Source organism: Sturnira hondurensis, unplaced genomic scaffold (genome assembly GCF_014824575.4).
Source record: "Sturnira hondurensis isolate 20B ecotype Veracruz unplaced genomic scaffold, ASM1482457v3 Scaffold0006496, whole genome shotgun sequence".
NCBI classification, from domain to species: Eukaryota; Metazoa; Chordata; class Mammalia; order Chiroptera; family Phyllostomidae; genus Sturnira; species Sturnira hondurensis.
In genome coordinates this window covers 5,319,508-5,340,119 of record NW_028079127.1, presented here as the reverse complement: position 1 = coordinate 5,340,119, position 20,612 = coordinate 5,319,508, and the positions used below count along the sequence as shown (strand labels likewise).

Below are 20,612 nucleotides of genomic sequence, written 5' to 3'. Positions count from 1 at the left end.
ATGTGAATATAATGGGTTTTTCACACTCAGCTGGTAGGAATGGAAAATGGCACAGCCACTTTGAAAAATGGTTTGGAAGTTTCTTTAGAAACAACTATACCCCTGGGCAAGTTGCTAAGTTGCTTGGAGCATTGTCCCATCCACTAAAAGTTTGTGAATACAGTTCCGGTCAACACACATACCTAGGTTATGGGTTTGATCCCAGTCAGGGTGTGTACAAAGGCAACCAATCGATGTGTCTCTTCCTTTTCTTCTTTCTCTGGAATTGATGAGTACATCCTCGGGTAAGGATTAGGGGGGTGGGGAGCTTTCAATATATACTTATAGGTTACCAACTGCACTCTGCACTCCTGGGCACCCATTTCAAAGAAATGAATGTGATTATTCACAGCAGGTTTATTTTTAATAAGCCCAAACCAGAAAAGACAAAATGTCCTTCAAAAGGTGAATGGTTAAACCAACTATGGCACATCCTTACCATGGATTCCTACTCAGCAATAGAAAGGAATGAACTATTGATTCACACAATAACTTAGATGAATCTTGAAGGATTAAGCTGAGTGAAAAAAGATCACACAGTGTATAATTCCATTTATAAAACATTCTAAAAATGACAAAATCCTAGAGCTAGAAAAGAGATCAATAGTTGGACAGGAGGCAGGTGTGGGGTAGCACAAGGGAGACCTTTGGGATGATGGAATCTATGAATGCTACGGGGGTTACACGATACACATCTATATTTAAATGGCACAAAAACCATACATATAAAATGTACCAATGTCAATTTCTGGTTTGATATTGTACTGTGTGTAGTATGGGGAGGTGAAGAGTACAAGGGACCTCTACTTACTATTTTTGCAATTTCCTATAAATCTATAATAATTTCAAACTTTAAAATTTTACAAACCCTACTCACTAAAAATGTATTTTATACCTGTGCTTTACATGAGATTTTGAGTAACTAAATAACTGTTCAAAGACTATTCAAGTTACATTATTCCTTTTAAATCAGCTAATGAAATGAAAAAGATGGTTTTCAGTAGCTTGTGTGGAATGAAGAGTCCCCATAATAGAGGTCTAAAGAAACCTGCTGTTCCTAGACCAAGTTTTGGATCTTCAGTTCCCTTTGTATCCCTCACTCCAGAACTCTGGGAAGCAGTAGCTACTCCTATGTAAGTGTTAATTTGTTCTGCAGTTAGTAAATCCAAGTCTGGTGCAGCAACCTGCAGCAGAATGAACCCCTAAATAGTCATCTATCTGTATGTTCATCTATCTGTATGTTCTCTTGCTGATGATGAAGCATGAAAACCACTTCTATATTTTCATTTTAATGTTTTCTACAATTAATTAACCATACAAAACATACAATAATCATAGAATAAGACATTTAAATTTCTTGATACATCTTTCCCTTTCCAAGTAAATCCAAACCAGTCAGAGAAATTTATATCACTCATATTCTTTCCTGTATACTTTTGAGAAATTATCACTAGATCACTTGTTTCTTTAGCTACCAGGTAAAAGCAGCATGTAGCACATTCGTTGAATAGTTTGACTACACATAAATAGTTTGACTACACAGAAATTTCTACTATCAGGAATAGTCAGGAAATGATTCTAGATTGTATAGGGTTCAACGATTCTTTTAAATGTGCATTGTTATACCTTTTCAAATGAAGTAAAAAGATTATTTAGGATTACCATTATGAACACCAATTACAGAGTTATGTTACAATATAGTGAAATCATGAGAGACTATTAATACATAATTCTTTTCACTCCAGTTATAAATGGTCCCAGGAAAGTGCTGTATTTATTTACCTACTTACTTATTACCTCAGTACTTGTTTATTTTTAGCTTGCATCTTTTTGTTCTTTTTTCCTCCCTGCTAAAAGCTGCCTAGAATTTACCTTTGCTAATAAAATAACAGCACCCTCTCATGTTTTTCATTTGTATCATCCCTGAGAACCAGAAAACCAGTAGCTCTGTGGTTCAAGGTCTATTTTATTTTAAAATTACTATTCTATCACAGCATAAAAATAAGTGAACCACAGAGGCTGCATTGCAGCCTGAGACTGAGGGTATACAAACTGAACACATCTTCTATTATGTCTCAGTTATTTTTATGCTGTGATATAATAGTAATTTTTTTACAGACTACTTCAAGAAGGTAAAAATGAGACAGCTGAATGAGTCAACCCAGAAAAAACACAAAAATTGATGGAGATAAAAGCTGTAAACACATCTTAAATGCCTACTCAACATTTCTAATGAGATGATAAAACTCAAAACACACAAAACAGAACTCACTGTTTTGTTTTTTCATCCTCTCACAGACCTGTTCCTCCTCAACTTATTTGGCTTAACGTACAACTGTGTACAAGAAAATTTCTTGCCATTACCTAGGAAAGTTGACAGAGTACATACCCAAAGAGGCAAAAATTCCAGCTCTAGGTATAAAAACCAAGGAACATTTTGCATAAATCTACCAGAAAGCATGAATATTTACATGAATATTCTACAAGAATATTCTACAAGAACATTTACATCATCACTTTCTTAATAGCAAGAACTAGAGAAAAATAAAGTGTCCAACAACAGTAAATTGTTGTATATTCATATAATGGAATTACAACATATCAGTGAAAAGAAATGTACCTCAGATGAGCATGTCAACATGAATGAAATCTTAAAATCATAATGTTGGATCAAAAAAAGTCCAAGAAGAATGCATATATATACTATAATTTAGTCATATAAGGCTCAAAAAACAGGAAACAGTAGAAAATGTACTACTGAAAAGAAAATACAAAAGTGGGAATACTTAAGTAATGGAATAATACCAAATTTAGGATAATGTTTTTTTTTTCCTGGGGAGAGAGAAGTCATTGTCCTGAGGTCTGGAGAGATGCAAGATGTCATTACATTTCTTGAGATAGAAGATTGGGACATCTATCCATTTATTATTACTTCTCTGTAAAATGTATACCTACACTATGCCTGTGTATGTATAACAGATTTTAATTTTTTTAAATCCTCACTCAAGGTTATGTTTACTAATGTTAGATGGCAGAGGGAGAGACAGAGTAATATCAATCAGTTGCCCCCTATATGTGCCCCAACCAGGCATCAAAACTGCAACCTAAGTATGTGCCCTGACTGGGAATCGGTCCCTGCAACCTTTTGGTGTATAGGCCAATGCTCTAACTAACTTAGCCACCTGGCCAGGGTTGCAGGACAAACTTTTAGAATAAAATTTTTACTGTAATTATTTAATATGGTTAAATCCTAGTATTTTCAAAATCGGGGTTCTAGGTACACAGATGTCTATTACATAACTTCCTATATTTTTGAAATCTATAATTTAATTTTGGGGGTTTATGAAAACTTACTGAAGAAAAATGAATCACCCTGATTGGTGTGGCTCAGTGGATTGAGTGCCAGTCTGCAAACCCAAGGGTTGCTGGTTCGATTTCCAATTGGGGTTTGATTCCTAATCGGGGTACATACCTGGGTTGTGGTCCAGGTCCCCAGTAGTGGGTGCTCGAGAGGCAACCACACACTGATGTTTTCCTCCCTCTCATTCTCCCTCCCTTCCCCTCTCTAAAAGAAAAAATAAAATATTAAAAAAATAAAATCAATCATCCACTGACAATTTGCATCATTTATTCAGTGCTACATTAAACAGTGTATTAGAAGATATAATAGAGTAACTAATAGTTCCAAGCCTCCTAACAATTTAAATGAAAATTACAAAATGTTTGAGACACTATTTTGGAATACAAAGGGTGTTTGACTTCTAATTTCCATTCTCTGTAGAACAAGAACAGGTCGTTCTTTTATTGACATGCATAATATATCACATTTTCTGTTCTGCTGATGCTATAAATTCAATACTGATTGTCTAGCCACATCAGTTATGAGCATAAAGTATATCATGTAACCTTAGATTTGAAATAGTGGATTCTGCGAGAACAATTCTGCTTCATTTGATGCAACAACTGAGCACCATCTCCCTCCCCTTCAGGTGATTTCTTCAGCATGTTAGAGCTGAGAGAAATAGTTTTAGTCTTATGACCAACTTAAAGTAAAGACACTGGCCCCATAACACACATGCTCCATTTTTAAAAAAACATTCTGAATCTTAGGCAACTGTCTCTTGTGACTATCTTACAGTTTCTAAAACTGGTTACTGTCCAAACCTGGAAGCGCTTAAGTCTTCTCAGATAAGCACGTGAATGAATGGAGGGAAGTAAACAAAAAATAAAATTAAAAAAGATGAGGTCTGGTCCTAACTGGTATAGCTCACTTGATTGAACATGGGCCTGCGAGCCAAAGGGTCGCCAGTTCAATTCCCAGTCAGGGCACATGCATGGGTTTTGGGCCAGGTCCCCAGTAGGGGGCACATGAGAGGCAACCACACATTGATGTTTCTTCTCCTGTCTTTCTCTTTTACTTCTCTTTTCTTCTCTTTCTCCTCTCTCTAAAAATAAATAAAATCTTTAAAAAAAAAAGATGAGGTCTGATAGGGGAAGAGCCAAATAAGAAAATCAAAAAAGGACCAGTAACTTAAAGTTTACCACAGCTATAATGCAAGTTATTCTGACTTTAAGGTAGTATCTCATGACATGCTTCTGAGTCCATTCCTAAGATATTCTGTTATACTTACCTGTCTGTTTTGTAGATCTGTGCATCTCTGGCACTAGGGGGTCATCTGGGTTTGGATCATATAGCAGTGAACAAATGGATAAAAGAACTTTAGAAACAGTTAAAGCAGGAGACCACCATGATCTTAGAATATCAAGACAAACGCCACCATTACTGTTAATATTTGGATGATAAGTTCTTGTTGTAAATGCAACCATAAGTGGTTTGGGACAGTAGTCTGTAAGAAAATGAATTGTCAAAAGAATACACTATCTTGACACGGGTTGTCATTAAGTCCCATAATTGTGGCTTGCCAGTGAAACATATCATCCATAACTGGACCTGCAGAACATTATGCTAGAGAATGATGAGCCAAATCACTAAGTTCCTTATCAATCCATTTTAGCATCACAGCCTGTGGTTTGTGTCTGACTCCTCACTGTCTCGGTGTGTCCTTAAAGATCCAGCTAAAACTCGATTAGTCTGGCAGCAGGGAAGGATTGTCTCTTCATCTCATACCAACTCTGCCAGACACAGGCACCTTCTCACTAAACAGATCGAACACTGGACTGGGAGAGCAGGGGCCAGAGGTGGGTAATGGGCTGGAGGAAAGGGTAGATGGCCAGTAGAAATTCTTAGACTCAGAGAAGCATTGAAAACCATAATTTTTTAAAAATTAAGTACAGCAGTACAAAACTGTATTTCGAAATTTAAAGACATGGTATCACAAATCTTTAGCAGTACTAAACCAAAAATACTAGGCTATTATAAAATGAAAAAATTTTACTTCAACTTCCTAAAGTAATGCAATGGAAAATACACAACTCTTCTATACAGTACTCATGTCAAAAAATTTTAACTTTAGTCAAGAAATAAAAAAATACAAAGAGCAAATTGCGGGGTAACCTATTAAAAAAAACTAAAGATATCAATAAATACCACAATGATGGGTGAGGGGATGAGAATGGTGGTGTGGTGAAAATATGGCTTATTCTAAAATAAAGAAAACTAAAGAAATATGACAACCAAATGCAACAGATAGTCCTAAATTGTTTCCTGGATTAAAAATCAGAATAGCCACCTGGCTGGTATGGTTCAGTGGATTGAGAGCTGTCCTGCAAACCAAAGCATCACCAGTTTGACTCAATTCCCAGTCAGGTCAGATGCCTGGGTTGCAGGCCAGGTCCCCAGTAGGGGGCATGCAAGAGGCAACCACACATGGATGTTTCTCTCCCTCCTTCTCCCTGCTTCCGCTCTGTCCAAAAACAAATAAATAAAATATTTTTAAAAATCAAAATAGCTATAAAGTATGCTTTGGGGGGGAAATAAAGGAAACATTAATAAGGACAGTATATGACATAATATTAATTATATTAATATTGTATTTCTTGAATATGATAATGTAGCTATTACTAAAAACACCCTTGTTCTTAGAATACATTCATTAAACTATTTAGGGGTGAAGTGTCATGATGTTTATAGCTTACTTCAAATAGCTCAGAAAAGGTGTGTGTTTTCATAAACTGAGAAAAAGAGAAAGCAGATGAGGCAAAATGTTAGCAAATGAACACAGTCAAAATGCATATTTATATCTATTCAAATTTTATTACAATTTAAAAGTTTTTACAGTAACATGTGGGGGAAATATTTAACAATTATGAGTTATAATTTTACTCATACATTTTAGTAAAGCATGTTCGTATGACAAATATTAAAACCAAACACTGAGAGATCTATAAAGAAGTCCCAAAGTCCAGGCGGTGAAAGACAAATACCATATGATCTCACCTTTAACAGGAATCTAAACAACAAAACAAACGAGCATGCAAAACATGACCAATGACACTCAAATATGGAACAGGCTGACAGGGGCCAGAGGGGAGAGGGGAGAGAATCATAGGGGAAAAGGGGAGGGACTCACATGAATAAGTATAAAGGACACATGGACAATAATTAAGGTGGGGGGCAGAAATGGGAGGGAGGTGGGGAGCACTGGGGGTTAGGGCAGGGAATATAAAACAGAAAACTGTGCTTAAATAAGAATTAAATAAATAAAAAAAGAAGTCCCAAAGATTATTTCCCCCATCAGCATTTAAAAAAATTTTTTTTCCTAGAAATTATAAACTGTAAATTAAGAGGATGAAAATTACATTTTGCCTAAGAGGTCAAAGATTATAGCTGTGCCTCAGAAACTGTATCATAATCAACCTGAAAGTATATGACCTTCACAAAATTTTTTTGGTAAGTCAATTTACTATATGTATCATTTACAAAGATTTTATTTGATACTGCAGAAATAATACAACCACACTGATACATTAGTGAGGCAGGAGATAATCAGGAATGAGACTCAAAAGGCACCCCAGGTCTACAACAAAGGACATCAATATAGAACAGCTACCCTGTTCCAAGACTGGCTGTTAAATTTCCTGGAAAAGTGCTGAATCATGATGAATCATGACTGCACCTGTGAAAAAGATGCTTCTAGTGACCAACCGCTGCATGACCTCTGCTTCATTATAATAGCATTACAATAAATTATCATTGAGGTTACCCCTCCCTGAGTGGTCAATCAAGCAAAATCATGAGAGACCATGTGTGATAAAAGCCCACCAAAACTAACCAGGAAATATCCACACTATAAGAACAGAATTCCTCTGGCTGCTGAGGACCAATCTTTACTCAAGTTGGTCTGCTCCTATATTCTGTGGAGTGTACTATTGCTTAATAAATTTGCTCTCTCTCTCTGCCCAAAATTCTGTGTGTTAGGTTCAATTCTTTGTTTGGGATCATCAAGAAGCTGGTGACATGTGCCTGTGACAGTCTTTGGAGAGCCAGCCTGAAGACAAAACTGGAGTGGTATGCCCCTTTTCCTGCCCTGGTACTTAGGGATTTCCTTTTCCACTGCCATCTCTTGATTGTGTGTTTCTATTCTGCTTTGATTAGTCTGACATCCTCTAACAGATGATCAGCTACTAAATTGTGAGCATAGATCAGGCAGTTAAAAGCCATAAGGATGCCCACTGCTTAAGATTTCTGTGAGAGGACAACCTGGTTGCAGACTGGGGTTAGCCTTCAGTCCACACAAGTTTCAAGAAAATGTCCAGCCCTGACTGGTGTGGCTCAGTGGACTGAGCATGGGCCTGCAAACCAAAAGGTCACTGCTTCAATTCTCAGTCAGGGCACATGCTGCCTAGGTTGTAGGCCAGGTCCCCAGTTGGGGGCATACAAGAGGCAGCTGAATGATGTTTCTTTCCCTTTCTCTCCCCCTCCTTCCCCTCTCTCTAAAAATAAATAAAGCTTTTAAATAAAATTTTTTAAAAAAGAAAAGAAAATGTCTGCACACCTGTCAAGCACAAGAATAAACCACAAGACAACATTCCACCCCCTGGTCACCTCTTCATGGGCACAGTCTGACCTGAACAGGATATCAGTACTGCTTTGCCTACACTATGACTTTCATCTGCTTATCAGGCCTATGGACAGTCTTTTATGTTTGTCCTCCACAGCTGACTTCTGGCCTTTATACCTGCATCTGTACCCTGCTTGCCTATTGTGTAGGAAGGGTTCCTGCTGTACTTGTACCCAGAATACCTATTTCAGTGATACTAATAGTCTCTGTGCTAAGTATAGCTGCAGGAATGAGTCACTCCCATATTTGGCATGTACAAGTATATACTACCACTGCCAGCAGCAACATTGGTCTGAGCCACTTAATAGGTGCCCGCTGGTCATTTGCTACCAGAAATGGCCACGTGGGGCCACTCTCAACCAACTAGTTGATTAAAATACTTATTTTTGTGTGTTACAAAAGTAAAGCCAAGTCAGTAATGAAAAAAGCATTTTTAAAATGCCCCATCCTAGATTCTCTATCGTAGAATTTAGTAAACAGTTCAAGTTTAGGTTGTTTCAACACTTCTTCTGGATACTCTAAGGTCTCCATCTTATAACCATGTCTCTCTAGTTCATTTTTGTAAGTGATTAGAGAAGTCATCCTCTACACTGTCATCATTCCAATTATCCTCCCAGACATGTGCATCTTCATCTAAACCAGTCCAGTCTTCTGCAGGGAACAACTCAAACTCATCATCCTCATCCAGAAGACTCAAGTCTACCAGCTGCTTCTTCTCTGACCTTGCAACCAAATGCGCCCCAAACCTCTCAGCCCAGTAGAACAGTTGGGGCCAGTTGCCCTCAGCCCAGCCACTACCACCGCTGCCACTGAACTAGCTGAATTTGAAATTCTAAAGTGGTCTATTTGCCTTTTCAGGGGTATTTTAACTTCCCCTCTCAGGCCGTCATCTCACTTATGAGATCCACCAACAGTCAGAAGAGGGGACCTCCCTAGACACCTCTCAAGTGCCCTTCTGGGGAAATTTCAGACTCAGGTACCATTTCTCAAAGCTCTGGAAAAATCAGAATATCCAAGAGCCCTCTTTGTGATTTGGAAAATGGTCATTTTATAATAAGGTCATCTCAGAGCCCTCTTGGTATTTACAGGAACAGAAACTATTTTGTTAGTAAGATACCCCCTTTGCCCCGAACCCAAAGTCTTACAGGAAAATAAAGGTTTCCGCTGATGGAGAATACAGGAATGGAAACATACTCGGGGAATGGAAACATACTCGGGCTACCTGGGTAGAAGAGTGGGTCTGGGGTCTTTAGAATTATAGGCAACTGCTTAAGGATGCTGGAGTGGTTCCCTCCCTACAGGTTTTCACAGCCTAGACACACATTAGGACGATGGAATATACAGATAATGTTCAGAGAATTCGGAGTTTCCAAATAGAGCACAGGAACTGTCAATCCAGCTCTCAAGCCTTTTAGATTTCTATCAGCAGACTCTCATTAGAACCTCTGGTAGGACAGCTGGCAGGATGGTGGAATCCCAAGGGATGCCCCATGGCCCACTAGAGAAAGCTCCTAGGGCAAGCGAAGAGGGACACCTCTACAAGATTACAAGGGAGTATCATCCTATCTTCTTTAGGACTGCCACAGTCGAGATGGGAAAAACACCATCCCTCCCTCCCAAATTGCCACTGGGTTGCATTCATAGAAACTGGGATAAATTTCACTCTAAAACTTTTTAAATGAAGAGATTAGCTTTCTTTTGTAATATTGCTTGGCCCCAATTTAAATTAGGCACGAACAGGTATGACCTGAGAACAGTACGACCAAGATTGAAAAATGCAGCTCAGGTTTTATAACAATTAGTCTTACTAATACAAGGGGGTCTTCTACAACAAAGATAGTCATTAGCTCCTAAGAAGTTTTCAGAAGAGGAAATAATTAGGAATGCAAAAAATCCAAATAAATTTGAATTTTGAATCTTAGTGGCTAAAAGAATCATCAAAGTTACATATTTTAATTCTTCTATTATATTTTCACTTATTCTCATTTAATAAAGGAGACAAGTCAGTCTGAAAATGGAAAACAATAAAAACCTGAACAAAATTTCCTAACTAGGTATCAAAGGATGTATTGAACATTTTCACCATTGACAAATTTTTTAAAAGATATTTAAAATTAGTACGATCAAAATTTGATAATACAGTAATTTATATAAGTTTCAAAGCACCCCGACATTAATAATTTGAAACTCACAACAATTAGGTTGTCGCAAACTGCTTTGCAGAAACAGTCACAAAAACTTTGGTAAAAGTCACCTGACTCCAGTCTACAGCCTTAAATTATTATTTCTATTTCAATATGTAGTAGTAAGCATTATCCTCAGTTTTCCAGAAAGGAAACAGGTTCAGAAGTAAATAACTTTAAATGTTAATACATATCAGCCCAAACTCCAAGTCTTCCCACTTGACCACTACTGCAATCCTTACATTTACCCGCCCCCCTCCCCAAAAAAGTGTAATGTTAGATAATAACTAAAAACTAACTGTGGAAGTAGAATAATGGTCCCCTCATAGACATTTAAGACCCAATCCCTGGAACACATGAATATGTTACCTTGCATGGGTAACATATGGGGATGTCATGGGATGTCATTCAGGTTACAATGCATTTTTCAATGGAGAGATTATCCTATTGGGTTCAATCTAATCACAGGATTCCTTAAAAGCAGAAAACCTCTCCTAACTGTGGTTAGAGAAATAAAGAGATGACAAAGGGTCAGAGAGATGAGACCTTGTTGGTTTTGAAGATGAGGAGGAAAGTGGTTATGAGCTAAAGATTGTGTTTGCCCTCTAGAAACCAGGGAAGGCAAACAATCAAATTCTCCCCTAGAGCCTCCAGAAAAGGAACACTGTCCAGCAGTTACCTGGTGAATCCTGTGTTTGACAAGGCTATAAGATTGTAAAATTTGTACTAGCACAAAACTATCACACAGCATCAATCGGAAACGAATACACCAACCAGACTATACAACTGACTGCTAGAGGCTGAATATTTGTGTACCTCCAAAATTTATGTTAAATCTTAATGCCCAATGTGATGCTCTGTAGATGGAACTTTTGGGAGGATATTGATTAGGTCACAAGGGTAGAACTCTCATGAATGGGTTTGGAGCTCTTATAAAAGAGATGCCAGCGAACTCCCTTGCTCCTTTCTATGCCCTGTCAGGATACAGAGAAAAGATGGCTATCTGTAAACCAGGAAGTAAGCTGTCACCAGATACCTAATCTGCCAACACCCTGATCATGAACTTTTCAGACTCCAAACTGTAAGGAGTAAATTTATGTCATTTATAAGCCACCTAGTTTATAGTATTTTGTAATAGCAGCCTGAATGGACTAAAGAATTGAATATTTTATATTTTAAATTAACTGAAAACTTTCTTATAATACAAAAAACAATCTGTCAGTGAGCAAATGTATAATCAGGAATTTTGCTCCCTGTAGACAAAATAAAAATACAGGTACCCATTACTATAAACTGATTTTGTTGCTAATGACATGCGGATCCAACGCTATATGCCTTTTAACTCTTCTTTCTCCTTTCCCAGCAAGTGAAATGTAAATACAAAATTCAGAAATCCCAAAACACAGATCCAACTATCTTTCTTTTGCCTCATTCACACTAGCATGTGTGTACAGAGGCGTAAGTTAGGAGGATGATAAAAGACCATAAGGTTATTGGTGAAAAGACTGAAGGGATGACCAAAAAAGAATGAGATCAATTAAATAGAATTAACAGAAGAGTTTTCACAAAGAAGGCAGTGGGCTATTGAACAGGGTTTGAAGTACTGAATATAGTTCAGACTATCTGCCAAGGAACTGTGTAAAATACAGCAGTTAATGTTAATCCTTGACTTGATGCTAATATTATCCCATTTCACAGATGGAGAAACTGAATAGACCATTATAAAACTCAGCGAGGGGGGTGGGGGAAAAAAAACTCAGCAAGGCCACACAAAGCTAGTAAGTGGCAAAGACAGAATTCAAATGCAGGTGGCTGCACTTCAGAGCTAACCAGTAAATCATGTTGCTTTATTTGTTTGTTTCTGGTTACGGGAAAACTGCTTAGAGAGATTAAGTTATACAACCAATAAGCAACAAACAATTCAAACTTGGGACTTACCCAACTGGTCAACAGTTTTTCTGGCTTGAGCACCACCAAATATAATTGTGAAAACTTACATAATCCTTCACACATTTTTAACTTAACATCAAAAATATTTCACAAGTCAGATAACTGCAAAGAATTTTGGTATATTTTAAATAAGTATAACATGACTCAAATCTGTTCAAGAGAATTCAAATATCATTAAGATCTGACATCCACCATGATCCATTTTAAAGCAATTTTGCATGTTTTTTTCTCTTTGAGCTCATCTTTCCATTCCATTTGCCCTATATGTACTAAATTTTATGTCTGAAAGCCTATTATTAATCAGCCATACATATCTGCAGTTTAAGTGGAAATCTTTTTAAAATTACCTCTGACCATAAATAGACTAAGTGTTTAAAAATTTATTTGGGATTCAGTTATCATTACTATTAACATATATAATTCATTTAAATGACAGACATATTAAAGATTTGATAAGTAATTAACCTAAATTAGAGGTAAAATTTTTACTGGAACTGTGTCTGTTAATAAGATGGAATGGATTTTTTCTAATTAGTTCATTCATCTGTTTGAATAAGTATTGTTAAAATGAGATGATTCAACACAGTTCCCAGTTTTCTAATTTTTTTAAAGAAAGCACTGAGAAATTTTGTTCATATAAATGGAAGTGATTTTGTCAGTAGAGTTGCATAATTTAAAAAATTCCTTCTGAGTTATTTGTTAAAAACTCCCATAGTGATTTACCATCCAGAATATTATTAATGATTTAGCAGCTAACAAACTGATCACATGTAAATAATAGAATTGAAAAATCCTTCAATTTTGTTAGAAGTAAAAACAAAACTGGAAACTATTATTAACGTGTTACCCAAAGATTAAACTACAGATGTGTTACCCAAAGATTAAACTACTTCTTTTCTGAATACTAACACCAAAACTTGGAATTGCCACTGTTGAGGTTCCTGAGTTGTTGTTAGTTTTTGGAGAAATAATTCACATAGCATAAAACTCATTTTTAAGTGTAAAAATCAGTGATTATCAGCATATTCACAAATTTGTACAACCACCACCATATCTAATTCCAGAACATTTTCACCACCCTTTAAAAAAATTTAGTAACAAGCATTAGCAAACATGCCCAACTCCCCCCTCCACCTAACTAAAATACTTTCCCTATAAATTTGCCTATTCTTGGCATTTCATATAAATGAGATCATACAATAGGTGGTCTTCTGTGACTGGCTTCTTTAACTTAGCATAATGTTTTCAAAGTTAATACATGTTGCAGCATGAGTCGGCATTTCTTTTCTTTTCATGGGTGAATATTCCATTGTACAGGTAGACCACATTTTATCTATTTATCAGTTCATGGTTATTTTGGTTGTTTCCACTTCTTGGCTGTTATAAATAATGTGGCTGTGACCTTTCATGTACAAGTTTTCTATTAACATGTTTTTATTCCTCCTACATCTAGGAGTGGAACTGCTGGATAATACAGTAACTCTAGGTCTAACTTTTTGAGGTATCGCCAATCTATTTTTCAAAGCAGCTACATCATTTTACATTCCCACAAGCAACGTATGAGGTTCTCATTTCTCCACATCCTTACCAACACTTGTTATCTGTATTCTTTATTACAGCCACCCTAGTGAGTGTGAAGTGGCATCTCATGTGGTTTTAACTTATACTTTTCTGATCACTAATAATACTGACCATTTACCTTTTAATATATGTTATTGACTACTTGTACATCTATTCAGATCCTTTGTATGCTTTTAAATTCATGGGCTTTTTTTCCTGTTAGTTACTTAGTCTTTTATACAACTATATATATTTCTTTACACAGTTAGTGTTCTTAATGTATTCTGGACACAAGTCACTTATCAATCATATGATTTGCAAATATCTTTACTCATTTTGTGGCTTATCTTTTCATTCCCTTGATATCGCCTTTCGATGGACACGGGTTTTTAATTTTGATGAAGTCAAATTTATCTTTTTCCTTTGATTGCTTATGCTTCTGATGTCATACCTAGGACCCCCAAAACTCACATCTGTTTTCTTCTAAGAAGAGTTTTATAGTTTTAGCTTTTATGTTTAGATCTTTGATTAGTTTTAAGTTAACCTGTACATATGGTATGAAGCAGGCAGGGGTCCAACTTCATCCTTTCTCAACTGTATATCCAAATTGTCCCAGCACCACTGTCTTGGTCTCTTGGAGTTGTCTTGATATCCTATTCTCCTGAGGTATTTCTACCACAGGGCAAATGCATCATGGTAAGATTAGGAACAAGGGGAGAGTTATGTCATTCTTTTGTAAAATAGAAAAAGACAAGGATGGAAAGGAAGATGGGAAAGAAGAAACTGCTAAAAAGACTGGTTCAAAGTAAGTTCAATTTTAATAAAAAGCAAATATGGAAGTTTAAGGTCTAAAAATTAATTCATTTAAAGCTATCCATGTATATCTCCAGGAATTTGTGTCTCCTCTTGAGGCCCAAGATTAATGTTTGAATACTACTCTAGACTACTGCCTCCTAAACTCTGGGAGTGAAGGGGAAGTATCATTTGTAAAGTTTTTTGTATTTGAACTGTGTGAATAATAAAATGAGACAAGGCTTAGGATGAAGCTAGTGATAAGAGGAAGCTTACAAATATTTCACCCTCTACCACTCGGCCAAATAGAAACAATCATTTCCATTCCCCATTTTATTTTATTTTATTTTTTAAAGACTTTATTTATTTATCTATCTATCTATCTATCTATCTATCTATCTATCTTTAGAGGGGAAGGAGAGAAACATCAATGTATGGTTGCCTTTCATGCATCACCTGCTGGGAGTTGGCCTGCAGGGAGCCAGCCTGCAACCCAGGCATGTGCCCTGACTGGGAATCGAACCGTGATTCTCTGGTTCGCAGGCCCGCGCTCAATCCACTGAGCTACACTAGCCAGGGCTCCATTCCCCATTTTATATGAAAAATATCTGGTTCAATGAATGCATTGATAGAATGGAACTTTTTAAATTTCCACTTTATTAATGCAAAAGTAACCAATAAAAAAGCACCAAGAAATTCTGCCTTGAGTCCACTAGTTTACTCACATTATGCCAAGGCTCCCTGAAACAAATTCTAGGTAGACTAGGGATACAGTGTGCCATCAATAGACAGAAATTTTATGATCAAACCCTTAGCCTCGTGGTACACCACTTCCCTTTCCCCTAAAATATATGTTTAGTCAAATTCTTTTCCCCTACATTGATCCAATTTATGATACTGGCAAAACAGATGTACTGCCTATTTCCTCTTAGCAACACTTAACTCTGCCATTTAACAGATGTGTAGTGTACTCTTGGGATCATTTCACTTCCCCATGCCTTTAATTGGGATTAGACAAAGACAGTATTTTTACACGTGATGATTTGCTAAGTATTTCTACCCATGTAAACTAACTGCTCGCTGCCTTTTGCCCCTAACCTAACTTACCCAACAAACTTATACATTTTATTTTGGATTAAGGGCTTCTATTTGATTACATATTTCATATGCCACTGTTGCCTTCCACTTTAAATTTATTTGATTGGTTTTTAAGGTATATAAGTTATTTTTTAAACTAAAATCCATGTATCTAAACATTAATTAGTGACCACTTCCTCCATTGATGTGTGGTTCCTGGTCTATTATAAGGTAAACTTAAAATATGACTCTGTTTCTGTGCTCTTACTCAATTTGTTTAACTATTCAATTGAGCAGTTCAATTTTTTTAAAAAACCCAGAAGCAGTTACTCTACTTCACATGGGTATGCTCTGAATTGAGATAACATGCATTTTAAAAGTGTAAAATCTATAATGCAATCATTAGATGTTTTTATTTGTAATTTTTATTCTCATATCATCCAAAGAATGATAAAGGTTACATTTCAAAAAAATTAAAACAGATTATTTAACTAAGATTGTTGAAAAACTGGCTAGCCATCATTAGGCTTTAAAAACCAACTGAGCCCCATCTCCTTAGATAAAAATAATTTGTAGATTGATGAGATATTTAAAGTAGAAGAAAACAGTTAAACTTTTGTTTTAGTATTCGCAGACAAGGAGAAGCCATCCTAAGCATGACGTGTTAAGTTAGTGAGGGAAAGAATGGTAAGTTACTTTTAGGAAAAGGTTAACTTTTTAGAAAAAGTAATGATGAGCAGTTCAACTTTGTAACAATATAAATACACCTGTTAAATTTTTCTAGGGAAAATAAACAAAATAAAGACACAAGGTGGCTGGCTGAATAGATAAGAAAACAAAGACCCTTACATATGGTGCCTACAAGAGGCATACTTCAGATCAAAAGACACACACAGACTGGAAAGATATTTCATGCAAACAAAAGAAAAATCTGAAATAACAATACTTCTATCACACAAAATAGACTTTAAAGCAGGACACAAAGAAGGAAATTTCATATACAATGGCCAAAGTATGGAAGAAACCTAAGTGTCCTTCAAAACAACTGAAGGCCTAAACTGTGTGACTCAGTTCACTGAGCATCATCCTGAAAAGTGGAAGAAGATCCAGTTCGGTTCCCAGTCAAGGGCACATGCCGGGGTTGTGGGCACAGTCCCCAGGTGGGGTGTCTGCAAGAGGCAACAAACTGATGTTTCTCTCACTCCCCCTCATTTATTCAATAATAAATGAATAATTTAGAGTAAAGATGGAAGCACAGTTAAACACTGCTTGCCTCCTCACACAACCACATCAAAATTACAACTGAACTACAAAACCACCACCACTCAGAACATTCGGAAATCGAGTTGAATGGAAGTCTGACAACTACAGAATTAAAGAAACCACATCCATCCACATTGGTGGGGGGCGGGGGGGAATTCAGAACAAGCAGTTCCCACATCTACAAATGGTGGATAAGTATCTTGGGAGTAAGGAGGCCCAGCCCCACACCAGGCTCTGCAGCCCAGGATTCCAGCACCAGGAAGCTAGGACCCCATAACTTTTGGCTGCATAAACCAGCAGGGAGTCAGTTAGTGGGTAAAACTGCTGGAGTCTCAAGCAGCTCCTCTTAAAGAACCCACATATGGACTTACTCAGACTCACTCCTTCTGAGCTCCAGGACCAAGGTAGGAGCTTGAAAAACACCAGAGGCACACAGGGAGGAAATGAGTGTCTGATCAAGGCAAGAGGCTGGGGAACAACTTTTTCCTAGACATAAGTTGACCAGAGGCCATTGCTCCTTTTGTGAAGCCTTACCCCACAGACCCAGAGCCAGCAGGTGGATAACATATCTGAGACTCCATCAACCTGACTAACAGTGCTTGCCCTGTCCTGGAGATCCCGAGACTCTGTCCCACCCAACTTACAGGGTGGGACAGAGCACACTGAAGGTATTAGCAGTGACTTTTCCATGTGAATGGTTGGTCTTTGCTGATGCTTCACAACTTCCTAAATCCTATCAAACAAGCAGCAACTAGCCTCAGTGAGCCCCAGCCACATAACCTCTTGTTAAGTGGCCCCAGGACCAGACTAGCAGCAACCGGCCTAGATTCACAGCTTGGATTCACCTGGGAATCTCCAAGCCCAGCACAAGCAGCTGCCATCTGCAGATATTTTTATAGATCATGGAGAATGGCCCCAGGCAAGACACAGGTAGAGCTGACCTTGGTCTGCACCACCCTGTAAACCTCAAAGCCTGCACACCCAGTGGACAGCTCCAGACCACATCAGAGCACTGACACCCTGACCCTGGCAAGAGCTGACCCTCTACAGAGGGTGGAAGGTGGTGATCAGTGGTCACAGCCACCCTTTGCAGCTGACTGGCCTGGGTAAATCCTTCCATTGAAATTATAATAGCAATGAAGGCTCAACTACAAGAGGAGGGTGTACTCAGCCCACACAAAGGGTGCACCTTAAGCACCTAGTCTGGGTGAGAAGGCAGGTTGTGCCAATGGATCCTATAGGACAACTAGTACATCAGACCACACTACCAAAACAGGGAGTCTTAGCAGCTCTACTTAATACATAGAAACAAACACAGGAAGGCTGCCAAACTGAAGAAACAAAGAAACATGCCCAAATGAAAGGACAGGTCAAAACTCCTGAAAAAGAACGAAACAAAATGGAGATAAGCAATCTATCAGATGCACAGTTCATTATATGGATGTTCAAGGAACTTAATGAGGGCCTCAAGAGCTTAAAAAAGATCCAGTCAGAAACAAAATATACACTAATTGAAATAAAGAGCAATTTGCAAGGGAACAACACTAGAGAGGATGAGGCAAGATTCAAATCAATGATTTGGAACATAAGGTACCAAAAAACAACCAAGCAGAATGAGAAGAAAAATAATCCAAAAAATGAGGATAGTGTGAGCAGCCTCTGGAACAACTTCAAGCATTCCAACAGTCACATCATAGGGTGCCAGAAGAGAAAGAGCAAGAAATTAGAAATCTACTTCAAAAAAATAATGCAACAAAACTTCATTAATTAGGTGAAGGAAATATACATGCAAGTCCAGGAAGCAGAGTTTCAAACAAAATGGATGCAAAGAGGCCCACTCCAAGAAACACTGTAATTAAAATGCCAAAGGTTGAAGAGAGAATCTTAAAAGCATCAAGAGAGAAGTTAGTTACCTACATGGGAGTTCCCATAAGTCTGTCAGCTGATTTCTTAAAAGAAACTTTGCAGGCCAGAAGGGATTGGCATGACATTTTCAAAGTCGTGAAAAGCAGGGACCTACAGCCAAGATTGCTCTAACCAACAAAGTTACCATTTAGAATCAAAGGGCAGATAAAAAGCTTCTTAGAGAAGAAATAACTAAAGGAGTTCATCATCACCAAAGTATTATTATATGAAATGTTAAAAGAACTTATTTGAGAAAAATAAGATTGACTTCTGGCCAAGAACCAAAAGGACAACAAATACATTTAAAAACAAAACACAACTAGAACTGCCAGAAAATCAAACTGTAGAGAAGTTCGACAACCAAGGAGTTAAAGAAAAAACATTCAATACCCGTAGGAGAGGCGGAGATGGGCAGCCAGAGCAGAGAGGACTTGGGGCAACACAGTAGCTGGAAGAAATAAAAAGGTGGCAGCTGGCGGAGTGGGCAGTCCAACATTAGCATGCAGATAAACCTGGAGGAACAACTGAGGAGTGAGACAGACCACAGAACCGAAGGTTCCAGCATGGGGAAAATAAAGCCTCAAAACCTCTGAAAAAACCTGTGAGGATTGTGGCACTGGGAGAAACCCCCAGCCTCACAGGAGAGTTCATTGGAGAGACACACAGGTTCTAAAACATACACAGACCCAGCCACCCTGGAACCAGAACCAGAAAGGCCCAATTTGCTTGTGCGTAGCTGCAGAAGAGACTGAAAGCCAGCACAGAGTGGAGCAAGTAGCACTGTTCCCTCCCAGACCCCTTCCCCACATACAGCATCACAACACAGCAACTTGGGTTCCTCCCTCCTGGTGAACACCTAAAGTGTGCCCAAACTAAACAAAACAAAAGGCCCAAATGAAAGAACAGATCAAAGTTCCAGAAAAAATACAACTAAATGATGAAGAGACAGCCAACCTATCAAATGCACTGTTCAAAACACTGGTAATCAGTATCTCACAGAATTGGTTGAGTACAGTCGCAAAATAGAGGAAAAAGTGAAGGCTATAAAAGTGAAATAAAGGAAAAGGTACAGGGAACCAACAGTGGCAGGAAGGATTTGGGGAAGGAAGATAGAAACATTGAACCAGAACCAAATGATGAAACAAGAATTCAAAAGGATGAGGAGAGGCTGAGGAACCTCCAGGACAACTTTAAAAGTTCCAACATTGGAATCATAGGAAGAGAAGAGGAAGAGCAAAAAATTGAAAATTTATTTGAAAAAATAATGAAGGAGAACTTCCCCAATCTGGCAAAGAAAATAGTCTTCCAGGAAGTCCAAGAAGCTCAGAGAGTCCCAAAGAAGTTAAAACACAGGGAAGCACAAACCAAGGCACATCTTAATTACATTACCCAAGACTGAAGATAAGGAGAGAATCGTAAAAGCAGCAAGAGAAAGGGAGACCGTTACCTAAAAAGGAGTTCTCATTACACTATCAGCTATTTTCCAAAAGAAACTTTACAGGCAAGAAGGGGCAGGAAAGATGTATCCCAAGTCATGAAAGTCAAGGACCTACATCCAAGATTACTCTATCCAGTAAAGCTTTCATTTAAAATGGAAGGGCAGATAAAGTCCTTCCCAGATAAGGTCAAGTTAAAGGAGTTAATCATTACCAAGCTCTTATTATATGAAATGTTAAAGAGACTTATCTAAGAAAAAGAAAATCAAAAATATGACCAGTAAAATGACAAATTCACAACTATTAAGAACTGAACCAAAAAAGACAAAACAAAACACAAAGAAACAAAACCCAACTAAGCAAACAACTACAACAGAAACAGAATC

The 20,612-nt window shown here is 37.6% G+C and overlaps 1 protein-coding gene and 1 pseudogene across 3 annotated transcripts in view; both read right to left on the bottom strand.

Moving 5' to 3' along the window:
• Positions 1-20,612, bottom strand: part of BMPR1A (bone morphogenetic protein receptor type 1A) — a 160,480-nt gene that overhangs the window by 116,320 nt on the left and 23,548 nt on the right. The window lies entirely within an intron of this gene.
• On the bottom strand, positions 4,544-5,309 carry LOC118989313 (ubiquitin-conjugating enzyme E2 D3-like; annotated as a pseudogene).